The sequence below is a fragment of the Montipora foliosa genome, chromosome 1 (genome assembly GCF_036669935.1).
Source record: "Montipora foliosa isolate CH-2021 chromosome 1, ASM3666993v2, whole genome shotgun sequence".
In the NCBI taxonomy this organism is placed as follows: domain Eukaryota; kingdom Metazoa; phylum Cnidaria; class Anthozoa; order Scleractinia; family Acroporidae; genus Montipora; species Montipora foliosa.
The window spans coordinates 48,960,607-48,968,652 of NC_090869.1; the positions used below are offsets into that span (position 1 = coordinate 48,960,607).

Consider the following 8,046-nt stretch of genomic DNA (forward strand, 5'->3'; position numbering starts at 1 on the left):
GTCGTGCCATTGTTATTCCTTTGTTTCAGGACGAACCCCACCACAAGGCAGGGCGACGAAAAATTAGCTATAGTCTACAGCCTGATTCGACCAATTTCCTCTTCGGAAATCTTTTGTAAAAGGCGAAAGATTTTTTTACGAATTGAAGGAAAACCACGGTTAAAACCGTAATAGGCTGCCTTGACGATTCTGTTTGGCTTGGCGCGGCAACACAGGAATAAATATTAAAAAAAACTTGAATAAAGCTGCAAATCAAGCATGCGTAAGTATGAAAAATGCTGTGATTTTCACACTTCCTTGATCAAAACTAGCGGCAAATTAAGCATGCGTGTTCAGGATTGTCAATTTAATTTTTAGATTGTTTGGGTAAGCGCTGAGGCCGACAGATTCCAACCACCCACAGTCGCAGCGAAATATATTTTTTCTAGAAAGATAGTTTAAAAACTATCTTTCTTGACTTAAAATGCTGAGACTGCAATGAAGTGTCGAAGGCCCGTGATTTGCACACTTCCTTGATCAAAAAAAAGCTAGAGTTGTCACTGACCGAAAGAATCACGGCGTCCGTACACGAAAAATCTGACTTCACCGTTTTGTTGCACGATCGCGTCAAAGTTATTCGTATGAGCCCCGCGTCTGGGCAGGGCGACAAAAAAATATTCTACAGACTCATTGGGTTGTTTCCGTCCAAGAAAACCTTTATTAAAAGGCGAAAGATTTAAACGTGTTCTAAGTAAACCAGAGGTATCGAAATTATAGGTTGGATTGATAATTTCATTCAGCTTGGCACGGTAACGCAGGTGAGATGCCGTATGGAAGAAATATTGACTAGAACGCTCAATCACGCATGCGTGTTCTGGATTGTCAATGAAGTTCTTAAAGTATCAAAAAGCCCCGAGGCCGACACCATCGAACCACGCAAGGTTTCTTGACTAAAATTTAGAGACTCCTATTGATTTTCACACTTCCTTGATCAAAACTAGCGGGAGTTTGTCACTGACCGAAGGAGTCACGGCTTATTGACGCGAGCAATATGGCTAAAGCTTTTCGTTGTAGAATCCTGTCGTAGTTACTTATTTCATTAGTGGGAGGCCCCGCCACAAGGCAGGGCGTCAAAAAATTTAGTCCACAGACTCATTCAGTTGTTCTCCTCCACGGAAATCTTTAGTAAAAGGCGAAAGATTTGTGCGTGTTGAAGGAAAACCAGAGCTAATAAAATAACAGCTTGCATTGATTATTCCTTTAAGCGTCGCGCGGTTACACAGATGGGATGCCGCAACAAATTAGTATCGAATAGAGCGCTCAAGCACGCATGCGTGTTCAGGATTGTCAATGATCTTCTTCGATTTGTTCGGTAAGGACTGGGGCCGACGGCTTTAAACTACGCGCATTTACAGCAAAAAGCCTTTTTTGTAGTATTTAAACGAGCTTTTTGACTTAAATTTCCGAGGTTCCAATGAAGTATCAAAGGTGCTGTGATGTGGAAATCTGGATCTCTCGCTTCTCCTCGAACCAGAGTTTGCGCGGCCATTTTTTCTCGTGCCTGCCCTTTTCTCCCGCTCGACTTGAGGGACTGCCCCGTAGTCTGCTATGTGTCGATCTTTTAAAAGATAGGCCGTCCAAGTTGTTTTTGAAACTTTCTTGTTGGAGCACCGCCACAAGGCAGGGCAACGAGATGGATTCCGATTCCCTCGTTGCCCTATTTTGTGGCAGGGCAATGACAGAATGGGACTGTTCCCAACGGAAATCTTTAGTGAAACGCAAAAGAGCTGTAGATGTTGAAGGAAAACCAGATTTCAAGTGGTAAAGGATTCTCAAATGACTTCTTCGATTCTGTCAGTTCGCACTGACTGAAGCCGACGGCTTTGAACCACGTGCATTCATAGCAACAGTCCTTTTCTGTAGCCCTTTAAAAACTTTAAAGACTACAATGAAGAATAAAAAGCGCATGATTGCCGCACCTCGACCAAAACGAGGTCCAGTTCGTTACCGAATGAAATTCGGAAACACGACCTCCGGAGCTCCGCGCGCGCGCCGAACAAAAGTTTTATGATAGTAAGGTGGCCTCCCGTAAAGAAAGTAACATCAGTCGTTGGTGAGGTAAAGGGCCTTACTGGTCAAAGAGCGCAAACAGATTGGGTAACCCAGTTACTCGATAAGGATACTCCCACTCCAGCTGCTCTGGCAGAGAAGTTCAACTCCTTTTTGTCTGCCCTTACATCACATTCACTTTGCTCGCTTATGTTTATACAATTGACTACGAATGTTAGCTGAGGGAAGAGTGGGACGCAATACACAATTATTCGTATCAACATTTATGGATGTGATTTGCGACCAGTTCTCGCTGGCTCAAGGAAAAATTGTAAGTAGGATTTGTAGACAGGGGGTGGCAGTAATAGTACTTGGGGTATGGTTAATTTACACAGGATTGGAAATTGGAGTGCGGATAATCAGGAAAGAAGGGAAAGATGAAAGGTAAGAGGAATGTTTTGTTTTCATAGCCCCCAAAAAGCCATGCCCCTATTTTTAAACGATACCCCAAAAGATAAAAATCCCTCTTCAGACAGTTGATAAATAAGCTGGTTTAAAATTATATGCCTGGTTTGAAAAAAACAAACTGGTTAGAAAAAAATGAGCTGGTTTAAAAAAAGATTAAACCAAGAGCAAAATTAAACCACAACATATATACATACAATGTGAACACGGAGAAAAAATTTCGTTCTTTAGGATAAAAAGCATTTCTTTAGACACCAGGCTAGTAATTAAGGAGTGTAAGAATTAAACATAGATTTCTTGAGGGTGTTACGAAATAGTGAGAGAGAATTTGACTTAGTGACAGACGATGGCAAAGAATTTCATAGACGAGAGCCAGTGAATTTAAGGAACCTAAACCATATTGGGTAGTGTTAACAGACGAGACATAAAGATGGCCATCACAAGATTGGCGAGAGGAGTGAACCGAAGAGTCGACACTGAAATATTCATTAAAAGGTGGAGGTAATTGTCTGTGAGACCATTGATAAACAAAAAAGAGAGTACCTGTAATTTGATGATATCATTAATGTCAAGTAAATTGAGAGATTTAAAGAGGGGTGTAGAATGGGATCTTGGTTCGGAAACCGTGGTCCACAAACTTAAGCTGATTGTTTATTTTTAATTTGCTTAAAGCTGTTTTTTTCTCTTTATTGCAATTTTTGGCACATCTTTAGAAGCTCTGATAAGGTTACATGATTCCTGGAGGACCTATGTCTAGAACAGAAACGAAAGGAGAGAGAAAGAGAACGACAATTAAACGACAAAACAATACCAGTAATAGCTCATACTAAGTGGAAGAAGTTACTCCATAAATTCTTTCCTTGGGCACTAAACCGTTTGTTATTTTTACGGATGCGTCATTTAAAGTTGATGTGCATTTTTAAAAGGTAGTTTAATCGGTTCTTCCTTTGTTCAGGAATGAAAACCAAATTTTTATTGCCAACTGGAATTAAACAACAATTATCTGTTCTCATTTGGACATAAAGAAAAAGTTGATTTGTTTGTTTGTTTCACTCTAAAATGCGAGCGAACAAGTGCTTTTTTAATCCGTTTGCCCAACTGAGAACGCATGTTTTATGAGTCATGAGTCATGAGTCAATGGACTCACAGTCAATATGGCAATAATTTGTTGACTAAGCCTAAGCCCTCGTTTCAGTGATTAGGCCTAAGCACTCTCTGAAATTTTAGCTTTCATTTTGTGGTTTAATAAACTGCACTAACTCGTTGACTCATTGACTCACTGACTCATGACTCATTGACTCATTGACTCATAAATACTTGACACTGCCCAACTGGTTTTCGCTGTGCCTCGACAGTGACAAGAAATTTTTGCAGTTATGTTATAAACACGTAATCGCAATGAGTTCTCCTAAAATTAGGCGGAAATCTCACTAGCTTGTGTTTTCAGAAGTTTGTTTAAAGCCCCAAACGTTATTTAAGTGTTGGAGCGGATCTTGTTTGAAGGTTGCACTGCCGTATTTTGCCGATTCTTGTTCCAAGCCAAGCTGGCGTGTTTCAATGAAATACATCAAAATGTGCATAATCTCGTTTTCAGAGATAAAGTAGAATAAAGTACATCAGTAAACTCTTCTTTGACCTTGAAGTGTCAAAGTTGTTATTTTTTATGCATGGCTTCCAATTTTAGCGTGATTCCTATTCGCTGCGGGCTATTGACAGTTGACTCTGAAATGGCATTTTTCCTTTTCCATTCACTCGCTGAGGGTGTGCTAGTTTTCTTTTAAAACTCATGCGGTTCAAGAAAAATTCATTGCCAAACTGATGAATTCCATAGTAAATTTCACTCGAAAAACCAATATCGTACTCATCGCTTTGTGATTCATGCGATATCGGTTTTTAGCATAAAATTTACCGTGGAATTCACTATTTAGGCAATGAATTTTCTATAGAAGAAAGCAAAGAAAATGATTTAGTATTAAAGCAGCAACCGGAAACATCAAAACGCGGACAATTCGAAACCTTTTATTTTCACTAACCCAACAGGCAGTAAAAATAAATAACCAGGGAGCTCCGCTTTTAGATGTGGCTAAATCTATATATTATTTTTCAAATCGAAGCACTGTCGGTACAACCCCAAAAAGAAAAACGAGTTTAAGTGTAATACGAAAACCAAAGGGTAATTTCTGAGCTACTGCAGGAAGGAAAATATTTGCTTCATTGCCCGAAGGAAACGGTCGGCCCTCGAAAAAGAAAGTTGATCATTCAACGAGATCCTTGGGCAGGTTGGACTGAGCCAGTTTGCCCCAGAACACGCTAACTACTTTTTTTTTCCCAACTAATATATGTTTAGCTAAGCCTAAATGCGGATTATTTTTTTACTGGAATTTATAGAGAGAAACTAATGTCAATGCCAATACTCGAGGGAGGACTCCAGTAAGGTCGTCTTTAGTGTGATTATAATTTTCTCACTTTTTTGGCTGCACAACCATACCCACCATTCATCAAGTGCAAACATGCATTTTGAAATATCTTTTGGATACATAATTATGAACATAAATGATTAAGAACTTTTGCCTTATCACAGTTTTATTACATTCAAAAGTAAATGGTATAAATCAGTAGATGTAGAACCGGTTATGTGCTTTGGTTGAGTCACAAATTCAGCATGTTTTTTCTTTCTGATCCTGAACATAATTATCGCTATGATTAGTCAAGCGATTCATGTTGAGTTTAAGTGCTACTATGTCAAAAAAATCACTACCTTTTTTTCTTCATATTTTGAAAGCGTGATTGCTAAACACTTGACAGGCAAAATTTTGAACTTTGATTTTATCCAAAGGCTGTTTACTTTAAGTGTAAGTTTTGGATTTCACGGTCCGCCACTACTTACGTTCGAAACTGACTGACAGAGGGAGGAAAAGTGACGTAATTGACTCACCAGTTAAAATTTCAGCGTGTAAAAGTAGTAATGAGTTGGTGGTTCCAGACCAGTTTTGCAAATCTCATCTCGAACCAGCCAACTCTTATACTAAATAAAAATACTATTAGATACTACTCACCAGATGATGGTTTCAATTTTTTGTCTTCAATTTTTTGTATGAATTTTTAGGAAAAAATATATGTTTTTAAAAATTGGTGTTTTTTTTTGGGGTCTTCGCTAAAACGTTTCACATGAAACCGAGCGAAGTAAAGCGTTTAGCGAGCTGGCATAAATGCGAACTTCACGCGCAGATGCGTAGCAGCGAGCATGAAAGGGGTATCGACGGGGATGAGCGAGCATGTCGAAGACAAACGCCAAGCTCATGATGGCAGAGCGAATAAACAAGTTGACTGAGCGTAGCGAATGAAAACGTCGCGTAAATGAGCGCGGAACTTGATTATTTAGTATCGCTGTGATGTTTCAAAGTGATGGTTTATTGATATAATAGCATAGTGTTTTTTAGAAAAAACTATATGAAACAGTTTTTGGCCAAACTATATGTTATTATTTTTTGGTGAATGAATCTTGGTGTCTTGCGCGGAAGACACGAAGCTGATGATGTAAGAGACTTTCCCACTATAATAGTTGCATGATTTTTTTAACCATTCAGAAGCGGATGATGCATCCTTCAATAAAGTTTGTCGTCAGATTGTTTTAGAATGACACAGCTGTGCCGTGACGTCATGACTTTGGTTTGTTAATGTCCTGAAATAATATCTACTAATAATGTATAGAATGAATTGTAATGATGTTATTCATATTGAATAGATCATCTTCGTATTCTTAGTACTGAACTGGAACTACAATCATGGACAAAAGTGTTGGGAAGATAGCTTCATTTTACAGATAACCCCCCTCCCCCTTATCAATGTTGAATTTTCCAGGGAGAAAAATGGTGACTTTTCTTACCGGAAGAACTCCAACATTGAATATGGGGGAGGGGGGCCACAAGAGCATGGTATTTCCCAAATACTTCAGCCAATAGTTAAAATAATCGAATTAGGTGTGAAGTGAACTGATGCCCGCAACCTTCCCAACAACTTTTGACCACGATTGTAGCTTGCAATGGAGGCTAATGCGGGGGAATCTTTTCAAATGCAAATACTTTTTAATATATTTCCTCGCATTAGCCTCCATTGCAAGCTAGTTTTAGCCCAATCCTGAGAATACTATTATGGTCTATTGAAAGAGATGGGATATGCTTTTTGTGAATTTTTTGGTGAGAATCGAAGATAATGAACATACAATTGTGAATAATTATGAGCAATGTTGTAATCACGTGTAGTTGATAAAAGATAACAATATGAATGTTTGAAAGATTTGTGGTAATGTTCATAGCTATAATTTACTTGCTCCTTACATAGATTTTTATGAAAATAAATTTAGACGAAAATCAGTATATATAAGGAAATATCATATTTTAAACGTCATTAATGATAGAATAAATAAGTAATAAACATATTACTTATCATAATACAGAGAAAATCCTGAGAATATTTAGCAATTATTGAATGAGGCTGAGTAGGATATGAAGAATTCTGCAGGTCGAGGAGGGTGTTATCCACCAAGGCCGAAGGCCGAGGTGGATAACATCCTTCGAGATCTGCAGAATTCTTCATATTCTACGAAAGCCGAATTCAATAATTGCATTATTATTCATTCAAAATATTTTCAAACTCTTAAAGGAGAAAATGAGCTCTATTTTTAAAAAAATTTCGCACCCTCCAACAAAAATAACACAATCTCGTCCCCAGTTTTTTTTGGGCAACGGTTCAATAATTTGCAGCGGGCTGCACTTTTGACGTCATTTTGACGTCTTCGGTTCAGTAATCTGCAGCGGGCTGCACTTTTGACGTCATTGATTCAATATGACGAAGTTTCTTTCCAAATTTGGTGAACAGCAGCTGGTTATGGTGAATTATGCGTGTGGTTTTAACCAATCAGAAACGGGAACATTTGGAATGAATAATAATTGCTTTTATTAATGAACTATTACCCTAGGTTAACAAAGACCGCAAAGGTGTAATAACTATTAAATTCATTTTGAGGCAGATATTTAGAATTTTGGGAATAGAATATAAATTTATTCCACTTTCGAAATCAAATAAAACATTAAGATTCTGTAAGATATGGTGGAGGCAAGTTTATGGGTTTGAAAGGATGATGTTGTTAAAATTATCAGCAATTGACCTGAATTCTCAAAAAATAGGATTTAGAAGTCATATGTCATTCAAAGAGGATTTTCCCTATGAGTGTGTCATCAAAAATAAAGTTTATGACAAAGTTTACTTGAATTTTTTGTCATACTGCTTTTCGAAGCCGTAAGCAAGAGGGCATAAAGAAATGATCTTTTCATGAAGAGCTCTCAATTCCACCACCTATCGTGCCAGCGGCAACTAATCCTGTTGAGGTTATCTTTACGATTAAAAATAATCGTTTGAAATATTTGTAAGCCTGTTTGTAAGACCAGAATTTTTTTGAAATAATATGAATACAACAGTTTTAATTCTGATAACTTTTCTTTTTTGATAGTAGGATTGATGTGGTTAGTAGTGGAGCATTAACTATACGAACAG

The 8,046-nt window shown here is 37.9% G+C and overlaps 2 non-coding genes and 1 pseudogene across 2 annotated transcripts; all 3 read right to left on the minus strand.

The window, feature by feature from the left end:
- Positions 1-33: 33 nt before the first annotated feature.
- Positions 34-162, minus strand: LOC137982533 (U5 spliceosomal RNA; annotated as a pseudogene).
- Positions 163-623: 461 nt separating this feature from the next.
- On the minus strand, positions 624-744 carry LOC137982538 (U5 spliceosomal RNA). The gene has a single exon (XR_011118737.1). It is a non-coding gene; the product is annotated as a U5 spliceosomal RNA (small nuclear RNA).
- Positions 745-1,087: 343 nt separating this feature from the next.
- On the minus strand, positions 1,088-1,209 carry LOC137982516 (U5 spliceosomal RNA). The gene has a single exon (XR_011118734.1). It is a non-coding gene; the product is annotated as a U5 spliceosomal RNA (small nuclear RNA).
- Between the last annotated feature and the right edge of the window lie 6,837 nt (positions 1,210-8,046).